General features: G+C 39.7%; 1 protein-coding gene and 1 pseudogene across 12 annotated transcripts in view; one reads left to right on the top strand and one right to left on the bottom strand.

Annotated features, from left to right (window-relative positions):
* MAGI2 (membrane associated guanylate kinase, WW and PDZ domain containing 2) overlaps positions 1 to 22,905 on the top strand; it is a 1,464,809-nt gene that overhangs the window by 1,334,989 nt on the left and 106,915 nt on the right. The gene's annotated exons all lie outside the window — the stretch shown is intronic.
* On the bottom strand, positions 15,165 to 15,672 carry LOC113891580 (annotated as a pseudogene).

Here is a 22,905-nt window from a genome sequence, read left to right as displayed (position 1 = left end):
CCTGTTTCCATAAAAGTAGAATACATTTCCTATTTCATAAAATGCTTTTTTTATTTTCAAGAAATAGCATCACTTTTCGCTTCCCCACCTTAATAACTGGGTAGTAGCTATCTGTGCCTACTTAGCATTGCATAAACTTATTTATAAAATGGTTTATCTTCTTCCTGAAACTCATATGTGACAAAGTCAACCAGGAGTGGGCCTTGAGATCACCTACAAAAATTTGTAAGACTGAACAATGTGTGAAAAAGATACTGCTTACCCATCATTTTCTTTCTTTTTTAATGAAAAAGCAACTTCCCTGATGGCAGCTTCTCTTAAATTCATCACCTCTCCTGTGGACCAGACACGGCTAGCCTGTGACTATAGAAAGTATTCTACTTTATATTGTTTTAATTAAACATAAAACCAGAAGAACATTTCTAACATATGTAATAGTATAAACACTAACAATGATTCAGGCACCCGTGAGCCCTTATCCCAACTTAAAAAAGCAGAACATCTCCAGTCTCCCATGATTCCATTCTCCTCCCACTCTCCAGCCCCCAGAGGTAACCAGCACCCTAAATATTATCATTCCTTCTGGTCTTACCACACATGTATGTACCTCTCAACTGTATCATTTAGTTTTGTACACTTAGTGAACTTAACATGAATGAATCTTATACATGTTCTTCTCTGTGGTTTACTTTTTATATATTATGTTCATAGCACTCATCCAAGTTGATGCATGAAGATGTAAATTATGCCATTGTATGAATATGCTACAGTCTCCATTAGTTATAAATGGCGAGTTGAAGTTTTCTGTATTAGTGGACACTGGACTTTTTCCAATTTTTTTTTTTTTTTTTTGCAACTAATACTATCCTTGTATATACTTCCTGCTGCACATATGCACAACTTTCTCTAGACTAGACTATATACCTAGGAGAGCATATATTTAACTAAATAATACAAAGATATTTTCCTAGGTGGTTGTACAAATTTATACTCATACTGGCAATATGAAAGTTTCCCTTCCTTTACATCCTCACAAGACTTGTACTTCAGGCTTTTAAATTCTTATTCTGGTAGGTAGAAAATTATATATAAATGCAAATATAAACCTATTTCTTGATTACAAATAATATTTCTTTTCTTAGGTTTATTGGGCTTTATTTCCTCCCAAATAAAGATGTCTATTCATATCTTTACCCCATCTTCTGTTAAATCATTCCTTCTTTTCATATTGATTTTGAGCCAAGTATTTATATGTTCCTGATGATGGTTTTTCATTGATTGATGTGTTGCAAATATCTTGTTCCACCTTATGGCTTGTAGTTTTACTTTCATTATAATGCCCTTTCATAAACAGAAGATCTTAATTTTAGTGTAATTGACTTAATCAGCCTTTTCTTTTATAATTTCTGCTGTCTGTGTCATCTTTGAAAAATCGTTCCCTAAGTCATATTCTTGAAGACCCCCTACATCTTCTTCTAAAAGTCTTATAATTTTGCTTTTTCAAATCTGTCTTTAATTAGGTAGAATTGATTTCTGCGTGTGGAAAAAGGAAGAAATCCAATTTCAGTTTTTCCATATGGATAACCACCTGTCACAGCATCATTTATTGGGTATCCTCTCATTTCCCTGCAATCTGCAGTGACAGCTCCATAGTAAATACGATGGGCTGTTTATAGGTTCCTTATACTGCTCTACTGGTCTGTTTGTCTATACCTACATCAATACTATACTTATCTACCTTTTAATAAGTCTTGAGTTTTGATGGAGAAACTTCCTATCCCCTCATCCCCAGACATACTTCTTAATTCTTCAGGAGTGTTTGAATTTTCTTGGACCTTAGCCCTTCCATATAAAATTTTAGCAGTTTCTTGTCCTATTGGGTTTTTATTGGAATTGCTTGGAATCTATAAATAAAAGTGGAAAACCTTGTATCTTTATAATATTGAGTCTTTCTATCTGTGAGCATGATATAATCTATTTATTTTGATTTTCTATAAAGTGCTTAAAGTTTCATAGTATTTTCCATAATTTTGATAGATTGATTCTAAGCATTTGCACATTTTCTTAATACTTTTACTCTTGTATTTTAATGTAATATTGAAATTAACTGTACCAATAAAAAAAAAACAGTTGATTTCTGTATATTTATCAGTTGTATCATACAAAATTACTAAATTCATATTAATTCAAATAACTTATCTGTAACTTCCTCTAGATTTTCTACATAGATACTCACATTTTCTGTGTCTTTCAAGTCCTTTTATTTATTTTTATTATTTTATATATTTATTTACTTGGTTTTCAGTATGATGCTAAATAGAAGTGGTCAAACAAGCACTCATATTTAATTCTAATCTTAAAGGGAATGCTTTCACCATTAAGCATAATGTTGAATGAATTTATATAAATAAGCTTTATCAATTAAGAATGTTCCATTCTATGGATAAGGAAGTTTTGGTACATACATGCTGCTGCTGCTGCTAAGTCACCTCAGTCGTGTCCGACTCTGTACGACCCCATAGACGGAAGCCCACCAGGCTCCCCCGTCCCTGGGATTCTCCAGGCAAGAACACTGGAGTGGGTTGCCATCTCCTTCTCCAGTGCATGAAAGTGAAAAGTGAAAGGGAAGTCGCTCAGTCGTGTCTGACTCCTAGTGACCCTATGGACTGCAGCCCACCAGGCTCCTCCATCCATGGGATTTTCCAGGCAAGAGTACTGGAGTGGGGTGCCATTGCCCTCTCCATATACAATGGAATATTACTCGGCCTTAAAAAGGAACAAATTTGAGTCAGTTGAACTGAGGTGGATGAACCTAGAGCTTGTTACATAGAGAGAAGTAGGTCAGGAGAAAAATATCATATATAAATGCATATATATGGAATCTAGAAAAATTATACTGATGAACCTATTTGCTGGACAGAAATAGGGACACAGACACAGAGCACAGACTTGTGAACACAACAGGGCCAATTGAGAAAGTAGCACTGAAGCATATACATTTCCGTATTAAAATAGATAGCTAGTGGGAAGTTGCTATACAACACAGGCAGCTCAACCCAGTGCTCTGTGACAATCTAGAAGGGTAGGATGGGGGTGGGGAGGGGTGGAGGTTCAAGAGGGAGGGGATGTATGTATGCTCAAGGCTGATTCACATTGTTGTATGGCAGAAATCAACACAACATCTTAAAGCAATTATCTTCCAATTAAAAATAAATTCAAAAAAAAAGAATATTCCATTCTGTTACTAGTTTGCTAGATAGTTAATTATGAACACATGTTGAATTTTGTGAACTATTTGTACATCCACAGAAAACATATAATCTTTTCCCTTTAATATGCTAATTAATATAATTAAGAATATTATTCATATATTAATGGAATTTTATGTTAAATCATTCTTGATTTCTCAGATAAACTATATTTATTCATGATAATCTTTTTGATGCATCATTCAATTCAATTTTCTGTTATTTCCCTTAAACTATTTGCAGCTTTATTCTTAAGTAAGATTAGCCTGTAATTTTCTTTTCTTGAAGTGTTGGTGAATAATTTCAACATTAGTGTTATACTAGTCTTATTAAGTGAGAAAGAATAATCCCTTTTGTTATTGTCATCATTGTTGTTATATGGAAAAGCTTATGTAAGTTGAGAATTGTCCTTGAGTGTTTGGTAGGATGAACCTGTAAATCCATCCAGATCTAGTATATTTTCTTTGTGTGAAAATTTTAAACTACATTATGTTTCTATAATAATTAGGGTATTCTTTAGTTTCTCTGTTTCTTCTTGGATCAATTCTGATCATTTTTTTCTGATAATTTATTTCATCTTAGTTTTCAAAGTTTCTATAAGATTATCTTATTATATTTTTAATATTTAAAGATTTTTGTTTATGTTCCCTTCTCATTTACCTGACTATTGCATATGTATGTATTCTTTCTGTTTTTCTTTGTTAATCATGTCAGGGGATTTGGCCATTTTTTTATTCTTTTAAAGAACCAGCTTACATATTTGTTCTCTGGCTTATTCATTTATTTTTATATTTGATATTTCCTTGGCTCCATTTTCTTTGAGTCAACTCTGTTCTTATTTTTCTTGTTCCTTAAGTTGAACGCTTAGATCAGTAGTTCTGAAGTTTTCTTTATTTCTATTAATAATGTACAAATTTAAGGCTGTAGTTTCAATATATAGTATGCTCATTTTTTTAAAGTTCTAAATATATTCTGATTTCCACTATGACTCATTCCACTGTTTTCTTTTTTATTCATGGATTATTTAGAAGATGTGTTTGGTTTTTATTCCTAAGAGTATGGGAATTTTTTGGTTAGTTTTCTCTTCTTAATTTCTAATACAATTCCATTGCCATAAGAGAATATATTCTATATGATTTCAATTTTTCAAATTTGTTGTGGCTTACTCTTCAAGTTTATGTGTATTCAGGTTTTTTATATGATCCATATGTGCTTGAAAAGAATGTAAGAATGTGCATTCTGTAATTATTGAGTGCAATATTCTATAGCTGTGTTTACCTAAAGCTTAGGTATTGTGTTATTCAAATAGTCTCTATTCTCAATAATTTCTATCTGATATGTTATATATTGAACTAGGTGCTTTAAACATTTTTTTGTTAAAAATCTTGTACATTTTTCTTTGATCTGTCAAGCTTTACTTTATGTTTACTGTGTTATTTGGTACTCAGATATTTGTTATATTTTCCAGGTAAATTGAATCTTTTATCATATGCAGCAACCTATCACATCTCTGTCAGTGCTTTTTACTTTCAAGTCTGTTTTGTCTGATATTAGTAAGTACACTAAGTTTTCCTTATCTGGTGTGTCTTCTGTCCTTTGCTTTCAACTTTTTGTGTCCTTATATTTTATGTGTTTCTCTGGTCTATGTAGCTATTTTTGAATTTTTTAAACAATATGTCTTCACTAACTCATTATAGTCAATTTACATTAATTTTGATTACCAATAATTTTATTTGATCCTATTGTTTATTCTGTTCCTTTTCTGTCCCACTCTTTTTGTTCTTTTTAGCTTACTTTGAATAAGTCTTTGGGTTTCCAGTTTATGCAGGTATCTCCTATTTACAGGGCCAAGCTGTATTTTCTATTCCTGATGCGCATCCATCAAAATGGAAACAGGTTTCCCAGAAAAACGTAAAACTCTGTTTGGCATTTGTTTGCCTCCTAAGAGTCCTACCTACATTCACTTTGTTTTTGGCATCAGAGGAGCCTTTAGTTTCTTGCCTGTTCAGCAACGGTAATTTGGGTTATCTAACCCAGCATTTTGCTAGAAGCAAGTTTATGTCACATATATCCTTAATGACCAAATTATGGTTGCTAAAACTATCTCCTGCCTTAGAACTGTCAATTAATCTCCCTCTCAGTGTCTCTATGTAAGAACCCCAGAGGGTACCCTCCATGTACCAGCTACAGTCATTCTGTAGCCTGTCTTCTTCTCCATCTCCAATTCCACTGCCCTCTGCCCATATAGCCACTGATGAGTTCTTGCTCCAGCCCTGCTGAGACCTCCACAGCTTGGCCCTAGGGTGGGCCCAAGGTGTCCAGCCCCTGTGATATGCACTCTGCTGCGTTCTGGGCAGAGAGAAGCATGGCTCCCTCCTCACCCCCAGCCACTCTTTGCCTCCTCTGCACTCCAGTAGCTCTGCTTTGCCCACAGTCTCACAAAGCTTAGGGGTGGTCACAGACTCACTTCCTGCAGGAACCAGGTAGGGAACAGAACAAGTGAAGAACACAGGGCCCTTGGCCTTCCTAAGGAGCAGCCTCTACTGCCAAGGCCAACTGTGAATCTGTGGGAATGCTGTCTTCCTCCTTTTAAGTCTTCAAACTTTCAAGAGAAAGCAAAAATCTGTATTCTTAAGAATTAGCTAGACTTGAAAAAATTTTTCATTTAAAAAACCTGCACAAGCCAAACAAGTCTCCAGAAGGTGTGGGGTTCACAGCTACCCCATTTCCATCATCTATTGTAGACAGATCCTAAAGCAAAGGGGAGGCAGAATGGCTGAGGGCAGGGATGGGGAAGCAGCTCCTATTCTAGGGACCCAGGGTCTGGGGACCCAGTGCAGTTAGCCAGTAGTATGCTGGTGTAACTAGTACTCTTGTTTTTTCTTACTCCAGTATTACTGGTGTAACTTTTAGGAGAAGTGAATGCAGGACTGCTCAAAATGTTTCAGCATTGTGCATGGTGAGGAAAATCTTGGGAAAATTTTGATCTTCTGCCTCCTCTTTGTACTTGAATTTTTAAAGATGGTTTTCACTCCTAGAAAACTTATTTTAATGGCCCAAAATGATTTTGTGTTTGTCATCTCCTGCCAGATCCTAGAGAAATCAGTTCTGAGAGGGGCCATGTTTAGTAGGGTGCATATTCCTGCTGACCGTGCAGAAGAACCCAACTTTATCTTCCATGGACCAGTATTGTTTGTCTAGGCCATGAATGCATGGCCTGCATAGCTGCCTGAATCTGCGGAGGAGCCCTTTTCATATCTAGCTTCATCCTGCCGTTGAGTTTGAGTAGCATGGACATATTGTCTTGAATGAATATGCCCTGAGTCTAGAGAAACAAAGCAAAGAATCTGTCTCCCTTAGCAACAAGAGACTCTCTCACACAGAATTTCCCCACAGGAGGAAAAAGTTAGGTTAAAAACAGTGAGATACACCCATCCATGGGTCTTGGCTTGAAGAGTCTATCTCTGTTAATTGACATATGTCTGTGAAGAACTACATTCACTTCATTTATGTTTAATCATCTAATCTAAGGTACTTTCATTGTCACTTAAATTCACTCAGTTTCTTCCTTACCTTGAAGGCTGGCTTAGAAGGAAGTTCTTATCTGTCTTAGTGACTTCTTAGGCTACTCCCTACATTGGTCCCTTTCCTTCTTCCTCTGTCTACTCCTCCCTTATCAGGAAATATGGGGTACTAGAATGGCGGGAGCCTGGAAGACCTGATATTCAAACTGGCTCAACAACCCACTGCCTATCTAGCTCTGACCTTGGACGAGTTACCCTGTCATACAGCTGTTTCTATAGCTTCAAACAAATACCAGGCCTCCTGTGGGCAGCTTCAGGGGTACACACATTGGGGAAAAAGTGTCCTCCTAGCCAGCATGACCAGTTGAATCAACCCTAGCAACTCATAGAATGATAGCATGTCTACATATCCCATAAGTTATTCAATAGAATCAATTTTATTTATCTGTAAAATGGGAAAATATTTTCCCGGAAGGGGAAAATGCCTGCTTCGATACTCCTGAGTTTCCATCTCTTCTTTCTCTTTCTTCTGCTCCTCAAGGCTTATGCTTCTATTAAAATACTCAGTAGTCTAAACTGGAGATACAGAATGCATTTTTTTAAGTAAATGTGGAGATCAAGAGGTCATGAAAGCTTTGAAAATAAAAATCAACATGTATTTACCTCCCCCCTCCCCCATCTATTAGATAAAGCGGCTCCTTTTGAAAATGCAAAAGGAGCACTGGTCTATCTGCCCAGTGCTTAAAAACCTTCAGTGGCACCCCATTTCTTTCAGGGTAAAGATCAGACCCACCCAAGGCTATCCATACCCATAATGGATATATCCATATCCATTCCAGCTCTGTCTCCCTCCCCAGCTCAGCTCACCTGGGCTCCCCTGCTTTCCATGCAGCTGACAACCAGGCTCTCTCAGTCTCTGATAGTTCACGTGCTTCCCTCTCCTCTTCACGAGATTATCTCCTCCTTGTCCTTCTCATCCCAGCTCAAACATCTCATCCCCAGAGAAGGCTTCTCTTCTCCCCTCTCTGATCAGGTCATATCTGCCTGTCACAGGCGCTTCATAGCATCTTTCCTACTGCTCGTTTTACATTTATGTGTGATTATGTTATGACATTTGTCTCTCTAGAATATAAGCTCTGGGGAGTGGGAGCCATGTTGCTCTGTGCTCCCCACTGTACCCCTGTGCCTGACACATGGTGAATGCTCAGTAAACATTTACTGCTGAATGAATGCATGAACAGAAGCCTTTGAAGGGCAGGATACAATAAGCAAGCTCACTAAGTTTGGGGATAGTTTGTAATTTCCTCAATTCTGTCTCGTTGCAACAAAAATTTGAAGCAACAGACAGACCAGTGTTACAGCTCAGTTTTATTTAGAAAGTAAAGGGAAATACATCCTTGAGGCATGAGGGCATGCCGACCCAAAAGACATGAAAAGAGAGGCCTCTGTCCCAATTTTGGCTCCTCTTTTTATGTTTTTCTCCTCCCCCTGGGCCTGCCCTGTGTAAATTAGGCTAGCCAGGAGTGCTGTTTGTTTTACCTGTGGTCCTCACTCCAGTCCTCCTGGGACCTTCCTTTGTTCTATTTTTGCAAGCTTTTCCCTTCCTTGTCTTTTAATCACTACCATTCTGGTCTCCTTTTTCCTATTCTAACTACCTAACATTAAGTACATGACCACAAAGGCACCTGATGGACCAGGCCATGGGACTTCATAGATAACTAAGTATATGAATACACAGGGCAAATTCAGTCTAACTCACGGTGAGCTTCTTATGCCCTAGTGCCTCATTGTAAATGCACCATTGTTTTGAGGCTGTATTTAATTATTACAGATTTTGCAGTGTCAAGGAGATGGTATAGGCAAAACCTTACTGTGCCTAATATTATTTAAATACCCTTAATCTTAAATTACATGACAGTTCATGTCTTGCCTTCCTCATCTGTAAACTCCTTATCACCAAATGGGAATGACAAGGTAAGAGTGGAAAATAAGGTAAAATAAGGTCAAACAGGAAATAACGAAGAACCTCAAAAGCATGAGGTATGCGATACATGACAGAATAAAGGGTTACAAGACAGGTGTGCCGGAGCCTATTAGAAAAGGTCCACAGGAGAGCAGTGTAGTTGGCCGAATGATGGAACAACAGAGCTTGGCAGAATATTCCAACTCTGCAGAGCTGAGTTCCTATCAGGTCAATGCAGATAAATGAGGTAAGGAGTTGATAAAATCGAGAGCACAAGAGAAGAGAGATAACAAGTGCTTAAGAGAGGAATAAAGCAGTCTAACTGGAGAATCAAAGCAGTTGTCTGGGCTCAGGTAGATCATTTCAGGAACCCTGCCTTGCAAAGATCACCTACCCGATGTTTCATCACCTTCGGGTGCTGACACTCAGTAAACACAGAAAGCTTATCCTGCATGAAGCGTGAGCCTTTACATGTCATCACAGCCCTTATCACTCAGCCGCCCATCGTCTCTCAGCCATCACTCTGAATCACCCTTCAGATCATCTGCAAAAGTGAGGCTTTCCCTTTATTGTTTGATTCTGCTCCGTGCCTTTTATGAAGAAAAAGAAAAACCCCCTCACAAAGATCAAATCCATTACCTTTCTATTTTCAGAGTCTGACCTATGAACGCTGTTAAATGTGCTATGTGAGTTCCTTTCAGGAATGAGGGAGAGCATTGCCTTGATTAGAGAAGGAGCCATAGGCAGCAGAGCCGGCTCACTGGCTCTAGACTCCATTGTCAATTATTTAAGGCTCATTATCCCACTCGGGGAGGGCCCCAGTTTCTCTGCCCTGTTTCTTCTTCTTTGGGTTGTGCAACTTTGCACCATTTCAAAAGCAGCTTCCCATGAGGGCTGGTTAAAGGTTTGATAAGAAATCAAAGGGTTAGTGTTAGGATTGCATCTTGGTGGGGAAAGACACAGAAGAAATTGAATAAATTGGAAGTTAGGAGAATCTTCGCATTTTAATTATTCTTTTTTTTTTTTTTGCCTATGGAAAAGAATGAGAACATTTACAAACCACTGCCGTGATCTGACAAACACATTTTACTTGCCTCTTCAGTGAGAGGAGGATTTGTGAGTATAGATTCCTCTTTTCTACTAAATCATCATTTCTCCATCTGTATCTGAGAATAAATCAAGATTTCTTCCCTCTTCATTCTTATGAAGTGTCTTCCCAGTGTTTATGCAAAATTGGTATTCTGCCTGAGATTTTTTTTTTGTCATCCCATCTTTCCCCTAGACCTAAAGCTTTTCTTCTGAGTAGGTAGAGAGTCACTCGGTTTGCTCTGTCTACTCTTCTACTTCTCTTTTAATCAGGAAAATGGACACAAAATACATCTTGATCCTTATGCACACAGGACTTTGCACAGCAGAGCAAACAGTACTGCCCTTATCTTGACACAATGCCATCTTAGTGTCTCATGTCTTTGTGTAATGATCTGCCAAAGGGGTGACTGTGCCACTAGTCTTTAGGACACTGTCAACAATATTAGTCTATTGCAGGATGTAAAGGGGATTCTTCAACCTATTAGCATGACTTTGCCTTATTCTTCTTGAGAGAAGAACAACTGAGCACAGAAAGGGAAATTAAAGTCAAATGAACAGCAGAGCAATTCAGAAGCTCTCAAGAGGCAGGCTCTCTTGTCTTCAAATGTGAGTCCAGGTCATTCATGCTTCTCCTCCGTGGTGCCCTGGTGTCTTGCCCTTGGGCAAAACAGCATCCTCAGTCCACAGCCTGTTCATTCCCTGGGGCTGCTGCTTGGTGCCTGCACTATTGAACAAAGAAATGGCCTCTGTTCCTGCCTGCAGAAGGTTGCTGCCTCCTTCTCTGGGATTAAAAAGGTCGTTACTGTGTCTGGCTCCTGACTGATTCAACTTGACAAGATACTGGTTTTTCAGTAAGTTCTTCTGTATATTGGAATCCACCAGCTGTTTTTGACCCTGTGTGAAACAGCACAATCTCCTAGGCAGGCTTGTCTCATTACTGGCCAGCTTTAGGAGTTGTGGACTGACATCCCTTCTAAATGCCTAACCTGAATTTCTGACTGCCTGTTGGATGTCCAAGTCACTCATTTTCCATTTCAAACCAAGAAATTTTCCATTTCTTGACACAATGCCATCTTAGAGTCTCACTTCTTTGTGTAATGATCTGCCAAAGCAGTGACTATACCACTGGTCTTTAGGACACTGTCAGCAGTATTAGTTTCTTGCATGAAGTAAAGGAGATTTCTTCAACCTATTAGCGTGACTTTGCCTTGTTCTTCTTGAGAGAAGAGTGATTGATCCCAGAAAGGGAAGTTAAGGTCAAATGTAAAGAAGCAAAGAGAGGCAGTATTAATGACTACTGAAAAGTGGGTCATTTCCAAATATCATCTTCCTAGCTAAAGAGAGAACAAGCAAGGAAGACTGAGAGGTATACCTGATACCAGAGGGAATTGGGGAGCAAACTGCTGAGTTAGTGCTTGGAGTTAGCTATTCAGAGTGTGCTGGGTCCCGAGCAGAGGCTGGCGTGAAGGAAGCCAGAGCACAGTGCCTCGATCTGTCTTTCTGGAAATGGATATATACTTCAAGGATGTTATTGTTGTTCAGTCACCCAGTCATCTCCAACTCTTTGCAACTCCACGGACTGCAGCATGCCAGGCCTCCCCGTCCCTCACCATCTCCCAAGGTTTGCCCATGTTTATGTTCATTTATACCATGCAGCCATCTCATCCTCTGACACCGTCTTCTCCTTCTGCCCCCAATCCTTCCAAGTATAAGGGACTTTTCCATTGAATTGGCTGTTCTCATCAGTTGACCAGAATACTGGAGCTTCACCTTCAGCATCAGTTCTTCCAATGACTATTCAGGGTTTATTTCTGATGGGTTTGATCTCCTTGATGTCCAAGGGACTCTCAGGAGTCCTTTCCAGCACCACAGTTCAAAGGCATCAACTCTTTGGCACTCTGCCTTCTCTACGGTTCAGTTCTCACAGCCATCAGTGACCACAGGGAAGACCATAGCCTTGACTATATGGACTTTTGTCAGCAAAGTAGTGTCTCTTCTTTTCAACACACTGTCTAGGTTTCTTACAGCTTTCCTGCCAAGAGGCAATCATCTTCTGATTTCATGGCTTCAGTCACCATCCGCACTGATTTTAGAGCCCAGGAAAAGGAAATCTGTCACTACTTCCACCTTTTCCATTTGCCATGAAGTCATGGGGCCAGATGCCATGATCTTAGTTTTTGTTTTGTTTTGTTTTGTTTTTCAATATTTAGTTTTAAGCCGGCTCTTTAGCTCTTCTTCTTCCCATCAAGAGGCTCTTTAGTTCCTCTTTACTTTCTGCCATTAAGGTAGTATCATCCTCATATCTGAGGTTGTTGATGTTTCTCCCACCTATCTTAATTCCAGCTTGTAACTCATCCAGCCTAAACTTTCTCAAGAAGTACTCACGTGTGAGTTGAATAAAGAGGGTGGCAGCACAACCCTGTTATATTCCATTCTCGATCCTGAACCAAGCAGTTGTTCCATAGGGTTCTAAATGTTGCTTCTTGACCTGCACAAAGTTTTCTCACAGTCAGGTAAGATGGTCTGGTATCCCCATCTCTTTAAGAGCTTTCTACAGTTTGTTATGATCCACACAGTCAAAGGCTTTAGTGTAGTCGACGAAACAGATACAGATGTTTTTCTGGAATTCCCTTGCTTTCTCTATGATCCAGCAAATGTTGGCAATTTGATCTCTGGTTCCTCTGCCTTTTCTAAACCTAGCTTGGACATCTGGAAGTTCTTGGTTCACGTAATGCTGAAGCCTAGCATGCAAGATTTTAAGTATGACCTTAAACTAGCGTGGACATTGAGTGCAATTGTCCAACCATTTAAACATTCTTTGGTACTACCCTTCTTGGGAATTGGGATGAGGATTGACCTTTTCCAGTCCTGTGGCCACTGCTGGGTCTTCCAGATTTGCTGACATATTGAATGCAACACTTTGATAGCATCATCCTTTAGGGTTATGAATATCTATACTGGAATTTAATCATGTCCACTAGCTTTATTGACTGGAGTGCTTCCTAAGGCCCACTTGACTTCATACTCCAGAATGTCTGGCTTTGGGTGATTGACCACACCATCATGGTTACCCGGTTCATTAAGATATTTTTTTTGTACAGTTCTTCATGTGTTCTTTCCATCTCGTCCTGATCTCTTCTCTGTCTACTAGATCTCTACCACTTCTGTCCTTTATTGTGCTCATTTTTGGGCAAAATATTCCCTTGATATTTCTAATTTTCCTGAAGAGATCTCTGGTCTTTTCCCTTCTGTTGTTTTCCTCTATTTTTATGCACTGTTCATTGAAGAAGGCCTTTTTGTCTCTCCATGTGAATCTCTGGAACTCTGCATTTGTTGGAGGTACCTTTCCCTTTCTTCAAGGATCCTTATGTCAAATCCCAAATTATACATTCTCGTCTTTAATTTCACTGCCATTGTCACGATACAGACCCTCATTTGTTAGCCAGAAATGTCCCAGTAAACAGATAGGTCCCACTTGTCTCCCATTTCTCCTGCTCATTCTTTATACTACCACCCAAATTATATATTCCTAAATTGCAGGTATAATCAAATATCAGTTTAGTTCAGTCACTCAGTCGTGTCTGACTCTTTGCAACCCCATGAATCACAGCATGCCAGACATCCCTGTCCATCACCAACTCCCGGAGTTCACTCAAACTCGTGTCCATCAAGTCGGTGATGCCATGCAGCCATCTCATCCTCTGTCATCCCCTTCTCTTCCTGCCCCCAATCCCTCCCAGCATCAGGGTTTTTTCCAGTGAGTCAACTCTTCGCATGAGGTGGCCAAAGTATTGGACTTTCAGCTTCAGCATCATTCCTTCCAAGAACACCCAGGACTGATCTCCTTTAGGAGGGACTGGTTGGATGTCCTTGCAGTCCAAGGGACTCTCAAGAGTCTTCTCAAACATCACAGTTCAAAAGCATCAATTCTTCAGTGCTCAGCTTTCTTCACAGTCCAACTCTCACATCCATACATGACCACTGGAAAAACCATAGCCTTGACTAGACAGACCTTTGTTGGCAAAGTAATGTCTCTGCTTTTCAATATGTTATCTAGGTTGGTCATAACTTTCCTTCCAAGGAGTAAGCGTCTTTTAATTTCATGGCTGCAATCTCCATCTGCAGTGATTTTGGAGCCCCAAAAAATAAAGTCTGACACTATTTCCACTGTTTCCCCTTCTATTTCCCATGAACTGATGGGACCAGATGCCATGATCTTCGTTTTCTGAATGTTGACTTTTAAGCCAACTTTTTCACTCTCCTCTTTCACTTTCATCAAGAGGCTTTTTAGTTCCTCTTCACTTTCTGCCATAAGAGTGGTGTCATCTGCATATCTGTGGTGATTGATATTTCTCCCAGCAATCTTGATTCCAGCTTGTGCTTCTTCCAGCCCAGCGTTTCTCATGATGTACTCTGCATAGAAGTTAAATAAGCAGGGTGACAATATGCAGCTTTCACATACTCCTTTTCCTATTTGGAACCAGTCTGTTGTTCCATGTCCAGTTCTAACTGTTGCTTCCTGACCTGCATATAGGTTTCTCAAGAGGCAGGTCAGGTGGTCTGGTATTCCCATCTCCTTCAGAATTTTCCACAGTTTATTGTGGTCCACATAGTCAAAGGCTTTGGCATAGTCAATAAAGCAGAAATAGATGTTTTTCTGGAACTCTCTACCTTTTTCGATGATCCAGCAGATGTTGGCAAGTTGATTTCCGGTTCCTCTGCCTTTTCTAAAACCAGCTTGAACATGTGGAAGTTCATGGTTCATGTATTGCTGAAGCCTGGCTTGGAGAATTTTGAGCATTACTTTCCTAGCTTGTGAGAGGAGTGCAATGTATGATAGCTTGAGCATTCTTTGGCATTGCCTTTCTTTGGGATTGGAATGAAAACTGACCTTTTCCAGTCTTGTGGCCACTGCTGAGTTTTCCACATTTGCTGGCATATTGAGTGCAGCACTTTCACAGCATCATCTTTTAGGATTTGAAATAGCTCTACTGGAATTCCATCACCTCCACTAGCTTTGTTCAATATGATGCTTTCTAAGGCCCACTTGACTTCACATTCCAGGATGTCTGGCTCTAGGTGAGTGATCACACCATCACGATTATCTGGGTCATGAAGCTCTTTTTTGTACAGTTCTGTGTATTCTTGCCACCTCTTCTTAATATCTTCTGCTTCTGTTAGGTCCATACCATTTCTGTCCTTTATCGAGCTCATCTTTGCAAGAAATGTTCCCTTGGTAGCTCCAATTTTCTTGAAGAGATCTCTAGTCTTTCGCATGCTGTTGTTTTCCTCTACTTCCTTTTTTTTTTTTTAATAGTGAAATCTTTTATATTTGGAATTAGCCAGCTGGACTCAGTTTAGATGATGCCAGTTTTGTTGGCAACATCCAAAGCATCATAGTCAGGAGCCAGTCGAACATATGCCTTCTTCTCTCCATCAGGCCTGATCAGAGTATTGACCTTAGCCACATCAATGTCATAGAGCTTCTTCACAGCCTGTTTAATTTGGTGCTTGTTGGCCTTGACATCCACAATGAATACCAGTGTGTTGTTGTCTTCTATTTTCTTCATGGCTGACTCGGTGGTGAGGGGGAATTTGATGATGGCATAGTGGTCAAGTTTGTTTCTCTTAGGGGTGCTCTTCCGAAGATATTTGGGCTGCCTCCTGAGCCGCAGTGTTTTGGGCCGCCGGAAGGTGGGCGACGTCCGGATCTTCTTTTTTTTTGTGGCTGTGGACACCTTTCAACACTGCTTTCTTGGCCTTCAAAGCCTTTGCTTTGGCTTCAGCTTTAGGAGGAGCAGGGGCTTCCTTCTTCGCCTTCGGCGCCATCTTCATGAAAAGCTCCTCTACTTCTTTGCATTAATCACTGAGGATGGCTTTCTTATCTCTCCTTGCTATTCTTTGGAACTCTGCATTCAGATGCTTATATCTTTCCTTTTCTCTTTTGCTTTTCGCTTCTCTTCTTTTCACAGCTATTTGTAAGGCCTCCTCAGGCAGCCATTTTGCTCTTTTGCATTTCTTTTCCATGGAGATGGACTTGATCCCTGTCTACTGTACAATGTCACGAACCTCCGTCCATAGTTCATCAGGCACTCTGTCTATCAGATCTAGTCCGTTAAATCTATTTCTTACTTCCACTGTATAATCATAAGGGATTTGATTTAGGTCATACCTGAATGGTTTAGTGGTTTTCCCCACTTTCTTCAATTTAAGTCTGAATTTGGCAATAAGGAGTTCATGAGGTGAGCCACAGTCAGCTCCTGGTCTTGTTTTTGCTGACTGTATAGAGATTCTCCATCTTTGGCTGCAAAGAATATAATCAGTCTGATTTTGGTGTTGACCATCTGGTAATGTCTATGTGTAGAGTCTTCTCTTGTGTTGTTGAAAGAGGGTGTTTGTTATGACCAGTGCATTCTCTTGGGAAAACTCTATTAGTCTTTGCCCTGCTTCATTCCATATTCCAAGGCCAAATTTGCCTATTACTCCAGGTGTTTCTTGACTTTCTACTTTTGCATTCCAGTCCCCTATAATGAAAAGGACATCTTTTGGGGGTGTTAGTTCTAAAAGGTCTTGTAGGTCTTCATAGAACCGTTCAACTTCAGCTTCTTCAGTGTTACTGGTTGGGGCATAGACTTGGATTACCGTAATATTGAACGGTTTGCCTTGGAAACGAACAGAGATCATTCTGTCATTTTTGAGATTGCATCCAAGTACTGCATTTCAGACTCTTTTGTTGACCATGATGGCTACTCCATTTCTTCTAAGGGATTCCTGCCCACAGTAGTAGATATAATGGTCATCTGAGTTAAATTCACCCATTTCAGTCCATTTTAGTTCGCTGATTCCTAGAATGTTGACGTTCACTCTTGCCATCTCTTGGTTGACCACTTCCAATTTGCCTTGGTTCCTGACCTAACATTCCAGGTTCCTATGCAATATTGCTCTTTACAACATCAGACCTTGCTTCTATCACCAGTCACATCCACAGCTAGGTATTGTTCTTGCTTTGGCTCCATCCCTTCATTCTTTCTGTAGTTATTTCTCCACTGATCTCCAGTAGCATATTGGGCACCTACCGACCCAGGGAGTTCCCTTTTCAGTATCCTATCATTTCGCCTTTTCATACTGTTCATGGGATTCTCAAGGCAAGAATACTGAAGTGGTTTGCCATTCCCTTCTCCAGTGGACCACATTCTGTCAGATCTCTCCACCATGACCCTCCCGTCTTGGGTGGCCCCACATGGCATGGCTTAGTTTCATTGAGTTAGACAAGGCTGTGGTCCGTCTGATCAGATTGGCTAGTTTTCTGTGATTATGGTTTCAGTGTGTCTGCCCTCTGAGGCCCTCTCACAACACCTACCGTCTTACTTGGGTCTCTTACCTTGGACGTGGGTTATCTCTTCACAGCTGCTCCAGCAAAGCGCAGCCGCTGCTCTTTACCTTGGATGAGGGGTATCTCTTCACAGCTGCCCCTCCTGACCTTGAACGTGGAGTAGCTCCTCTCGGCCCTCCTTTGCCCGCACAGCCTCTGCTCTCTGGAACTTCCAGATATCAGGGCACATGGTCAATGGCCAGCCAGTTTTGTTTTGGCTGCTGCTGCTAAGTTGCTTCATTTTCACTTTTTTTGGCTACAGTAGCCTAATAGTGCACCTCCCAGGAGTACTGTAGGACTCCAGGGACAGGCTTCAGCAGTGTGGAACCGATCCCAGCCTGCACTCAGATAATCCAGCATGGATTATGAAGTCCCCTGACTTCAGGCATGGGGTAGCTCCTCTCAACCACCATCCCTCACCTCATGCATGTGGTAGCTCCTCTCGGCCGCTGCCCTGACCTCGTCTCCTCAAAAGTTTTCAACAACTCCCCTTTGCTTGCAGCATTAGATCTAAGAGTGTTAAGACGTTTTGTTTAGTTTTTTTAATTTTGTGTTTGGTGCCTCTCTCTCTTTCTCGCTCTTTGTCTCTTGGAAGGCCATTTTTTCCACTACAGTTTTCCATCTTAACATGCTACTCTATCCCCCTAGTTTATACTCCAGCCATTGCTAATTCTCTGACATGCTATGCCATTTCACACTTTCGTGTCTTCCTCATCTTTTCTTCCCAAGTGGAATTTCCTCTCTGTCTATTTCTGTCCTTCAAACCCCATGAATCTTTCAGGAGCCAGCTCATGAAGCCTTCACTAAGTCCTGCTTCTCACTCTCTCATTCAGATAAAGTACTCCCATCACACACTTTTGAATACATTTTTATTGTGAAATGTAGTAAAATAGAAAAGAAATTATAGAATATATATGTGCAGTTTAACAACAAAGATAAAATAAGAACCTGCAGACCAATATCTAGCTTAAGAAATAGAGCAGTGCTAATATACTTGAAGCCTTCTCTATCTCCTCTCCCTCCATGCCACCATCTGCCTCAGGTAACTTCTATTCTGAAATCTGTGTTTATCATTCCTCGCTTTTCTTTATAAGTTACCACATGTGGATATAGCCCTCAACAATATACTGTTCAGTTTCACATATTTTTGAACTTTATCAACATAGAATTATATGTTTTATGTTCTCTTGAAATTTTTAGCTCAACATTGTGAATGTCACCCATGTCAATGTGTATTAATGTAGTTTATTCCTTTTCACTACTGTGTGGTTTCCTATAATATGAGTATGAATTTATTTATTCATTTCCTATTGATGAGCATTGAGGTGGTTTCCAGTTTTTTAGTATCAGAGCCATCACTATTATCATCATTCATATAAAGGTCTCCTGGTACACATGTGCAAGGTTTTCTATCAGGAAAAACTCCTGCATCTATTCCTAGGAGTAGATTTGCAGAGTCCTGGGATCTGAGCAACTTCAGATTGACTAAATAACCCCAGAAAAATGTCCTAAGTGTTGGTACCACTATATTTACTTCTATATACTGCATATGATTCCCTGTTGCTTTATATCCTTGTCAAGATTTGATATAAAATCAATATTAAATTTTTGTTAGTGTAGTAGATGTGACATGCTATATCATCATGGTTTTAATTTTCTTCCGGATTACTAATGAACATCTTTTTATGTGTCTGAGTTATTCATTTTCCTCTTCTGTGATATGTGTGTTGATATATCTTGCCCATATTTCTATTGTTATTGTTGTTTTGTCCTTATTGAGTTTTATACATGATGGATATTGCATTTCTGTTGCGTATATACATTGCACATATCTTTTCCCAGTTTGTGGCATCTCCCTCTCCTTTATGGCCCATTGTGATGAAATCAGATTCTTAAATTTGGTATAATCAAATATATCACTATTCTGAATTATTTGCATTTTGGTTATTTAAGACATCCTTTCCTATCTCACAGTCATAGTTTTTTCTAGGAATTTTAAAGTTGGACCCTTCACATTTAAATTCAAAACCCCTTAGGAATTCATTTTTGTATATATCATGAGGTAGAGATTCATCCTGAAAGATGTTTAACCACAACACTTAGTTCAGTTCAGTGTATAGTTAAATTTAGTATGTTAGATTGTAAACACCTGGGGGTGTCACATTGTATCATAATCATCTCTCTGTCCTCCACGGTCTTAGTACAACTCTTTCTACCTAGTGGCTACTCAGGATGGCCAGAATATCATAGCCATTGGATGCCTTCCAGTGCATCTGTCCTTACACTGTGCTTCTGATAACAAACACTAGGAAGAAGACCCTATAGCAGGAGCATAATGGCTTTTTCTCCATCTTATCAGACACCTCCCCTTCTCCATCCCATCCACTGAAGATGTTCTTATAAGCTGCTCCCTTATTCTGTTCCACATGTGCACAGCCAGAGATTGGAACTTCCAGATATCAGGGCACATGGTCAGTGGCCAGCCAGTTTTATTTTGGCTACAGCAGCCTAATAGTGCACCTCCCAGGAGTACTGTAGGACTCCAGGGACAGGCCTCAGCAGTGTGGAACCAATCCCAGCCTGCATTCAGATAATCCAGCATGGCTCAGGCATCACAAATCATGGAGAAGTATCTGTTGTGTTTTGAGGTGCCAGTTTCCTTAACCACAGGCTGGCAGCAAAATGGAAATCCCAATGGATTTGCTTTGCTTTTCAACCACCAGAGTGGTTAACATGGAACTAAATACAAGTGTGAAGTTCTTTTCTGAATCATACAAGCATGAAAGGGAAATACTTCAATTCCCAGCCTCTATCCATGTGTGATTTTTCCATGCTTTCATTTCTGAGCAGTTGAGCATATATTTATTCAGTATTTGTCAGAATAAGCATTTCTAGAACATGCAAAGAAACACTCGGCAACACTGTGAGTGGCAGAGTAGTGTGAGGGAGAGAGCTTGGGTTTGGGCAGATCCCAGCTCAGTCACTTACTAACTGAGTACCTCAACTGCCTCATCACAAAATTGGAGATCAAGATATACCTACCTTGCAGAGTTTTTGTAATAATTAAATGAGGTAATTATATAAGTGTGCAACCCTGCCTGGTGTGTTCTCAGTAATGAATAAACTATTTAAGGATGATGACAATGAAAATGAGAGGGAGGAGGAGGAATGATGATTAATTGTGATGAAATGACCCAATGTCTGCTCTTTGGAAATGCATACTTTATGACAACTACATGGATCAATAACTCAGAAACAAAGCTGACTGTGCTAAGAGCTGTAATTATAACCATATTTTCCAAGCCAAAAACTGAAGTGTGGTTTGACAAATAAATGGATCCAAGAGCATATTAGAATCTAGTATTAGAAATCAGGATTGTTTCAGAATATCTAAGACTAGCAGTCCCTAAAGCTGTAATAGAAGCGCTGATCATTTGCCATAAGGAAGTTTTGTCTTAGATAGAGTTCCTCGGGAAGATGATATTTGAGTGGGGTTCCGATGTCCTTTCAACAGGTGGCTATGAGGAAAGAGGAGGAATTCCAGATAGCAGAGAAAGTGTCATGAAACAGGCTGGATGACATGGCCATATTCCCCAGATGCCTTTTTATCATATAGAAAATATTGTAGATAATCCTCAGGACTCCAGAGAGTCCTCTGGGGTAAGAAAGGAAGCTGGGAAAATAGGCAGGGGTAAAGTGAGCAGGAACCTGAGTACCACCTCACACCTGCATCTCTGTTTCATCAAAGCAGCTTTGCTTTTTCTTAATTTTTTTTAAATGTTACTGGGGTATAGTTGATTTATAATGTTATGTTAATTTCAGGTATACAGCAAATTGATTCAGTTATACATATACATATAATAATTATTTTTCAGATTCTTTACCCATGTAAGTTATTGCTGAGTATTGAGTAGAATTGACTGTGCTATATAGTAGGTCCTTGTTGATTATCTATTTTATATATAGTAGTGTATGTGTGTGTTAATCCTAAAACTCCTGATTTATCCCTCCCTGCCATTTCCCCTTTTGTAACCACAGTTTGTTTTCACAGTCTGTGAGGCTGTTTCTCACAAATAAATAAGTAAATATGTTTATTTGTATCATTTTTAATTAGATTCCACATGTGAGTGATACCATATTTTTTTCTGGGTCTGACTTCACTCTGTATGATAATGTTTAGGTCCATCCACGTCACTGCAAATAGTGTTATTTTGTTCTTTCTTACGGCTGCGTAATATTTCATTGTATATATGTACCACACTTTCTTTATCCATTCCTCTGTCAGTGGACATTCAGGTTGCTTCCAAGTCTTGGCAGTTGTGAATAGTGCTGTGGTAAAACACTGAGGTGCATGTGTCTTTTTGAATTATGGTTTTGTCCAAATATACGTCGAGGAGTGGGATTGTTGGATCATATGATAGTTCTGTTTTTAGTTTTTTAGGGAACTCCCACACCATTCTCCATAGTGGCTGTACTAATGTACACCCCCACCAATAGTGTAGTAGGGCTCTCTTTTCTCCACACCATTTCCAGAATGTATTATTTGTTGATTTTTTGTTGGTGGTGCCCATTCAGAATAGTATGAGGCGATACCTCCTTTAGTTTTTATTTACATTTCTCTTATAATTAGTGATATTGAGCACTTTTCATGTGCAAAGCAGCTTTGCTTTTTTGTATGCCTTTCTGAAGTAAAATTTCATTTGTAAAAGACTTCCCATTGCTTATTGAAAAGAGGGGGAACCATATTATTGGTAGTACGGTTAGCCTTTGCCTTGTTTTCTGTAACTAGTCAGTGTGGTATTTTTGGTGATTCTTTGATGTCTTCTTCTCTAGTTACTTGTATTGCAAAATTGTCTGAGTCCTACTTGGGACAGAGGTCGACAGTATCATGGATATTATTGAGGTATAGGAGCTTTTTTGAAGAGAGGGAGTGCAAGAAGGATGTACAGCAAGTATAACCCAGCCCTGAATGCAGAGCTTTGTGATTCAGATTGTGGCTTAGACTCTTTTTGTGGGGAAAAGAAGTCTTTCTGAATGTCAGCTAGGAGTTGAGATAGTGACCTTGAACACTAGATACCCCAAGAGGAGTGCTGGTGGGAAATGTACACAATGCAACGTGGCAGCCTCCCAGCCTCCCCCAGAGGGATGCACTGAGTAGGCAGGCTCCTCTGGGATAGGTATGTCTCATGTCTAAACTTCTTAAATTTCTGAAGGTAAGTTGAGAAGCCTCTGGAGGAAGAAAAGCAACTCATATGTGGAACTACATATGTCATATGTGGAACTACACAGAATGTCATCATCTAAGAATGTTGTCATTTCTAAGAAGAGCTTAGGAATCAGTGAATCCCAGAGTTTTTAAGCTCTTGGCTATTTGTATCCCCACTCATTTGTGCTGGCCCTTTTTCAAAACTAGCCACACTGTTATCACTGGCACATCAAAGTGCCCTGGAATGGAATGAATCCATGTAAATGTTCCATTTAGCTCTTAGATATCAAGCGGCAATAAAACTCAATTTGGAAAAGGTAAACTAGAAAATAGAAATAAATTGCAAATGCCCAAGAGAACATGGCCACAGTTAGACAAATGAGACCAAAAAAAATATTATAGCTTTCTGTGCTAACAAAAATAGTGCTTCTTGATGCAGCAAGGAGGCTTATGGAATAAGAGTTTAGAGAAGCTCGTACTTTATAGACCATATTAGATGACAT

This window comes from Bos indicus x Bos taurus, chromosome 4 (assembly GCF_003369695.1).
Source record: "Bos indicus x Bos taurus breed Angus x Brahman F1 hybrid chromosome 4, Bos_hybrid_MaternalHap_v2.0, whole genome shotgun sequence".
Lineage (NCBI taxonomy): Eukaryota > Metazoa > Chordata > Mammalia > Artiodactyla > Bovidae > Bos > Bos indicus x Bos taurus.
This window is presented reverse-complemented; position numbering and strand designations above follow the sequence as displayed.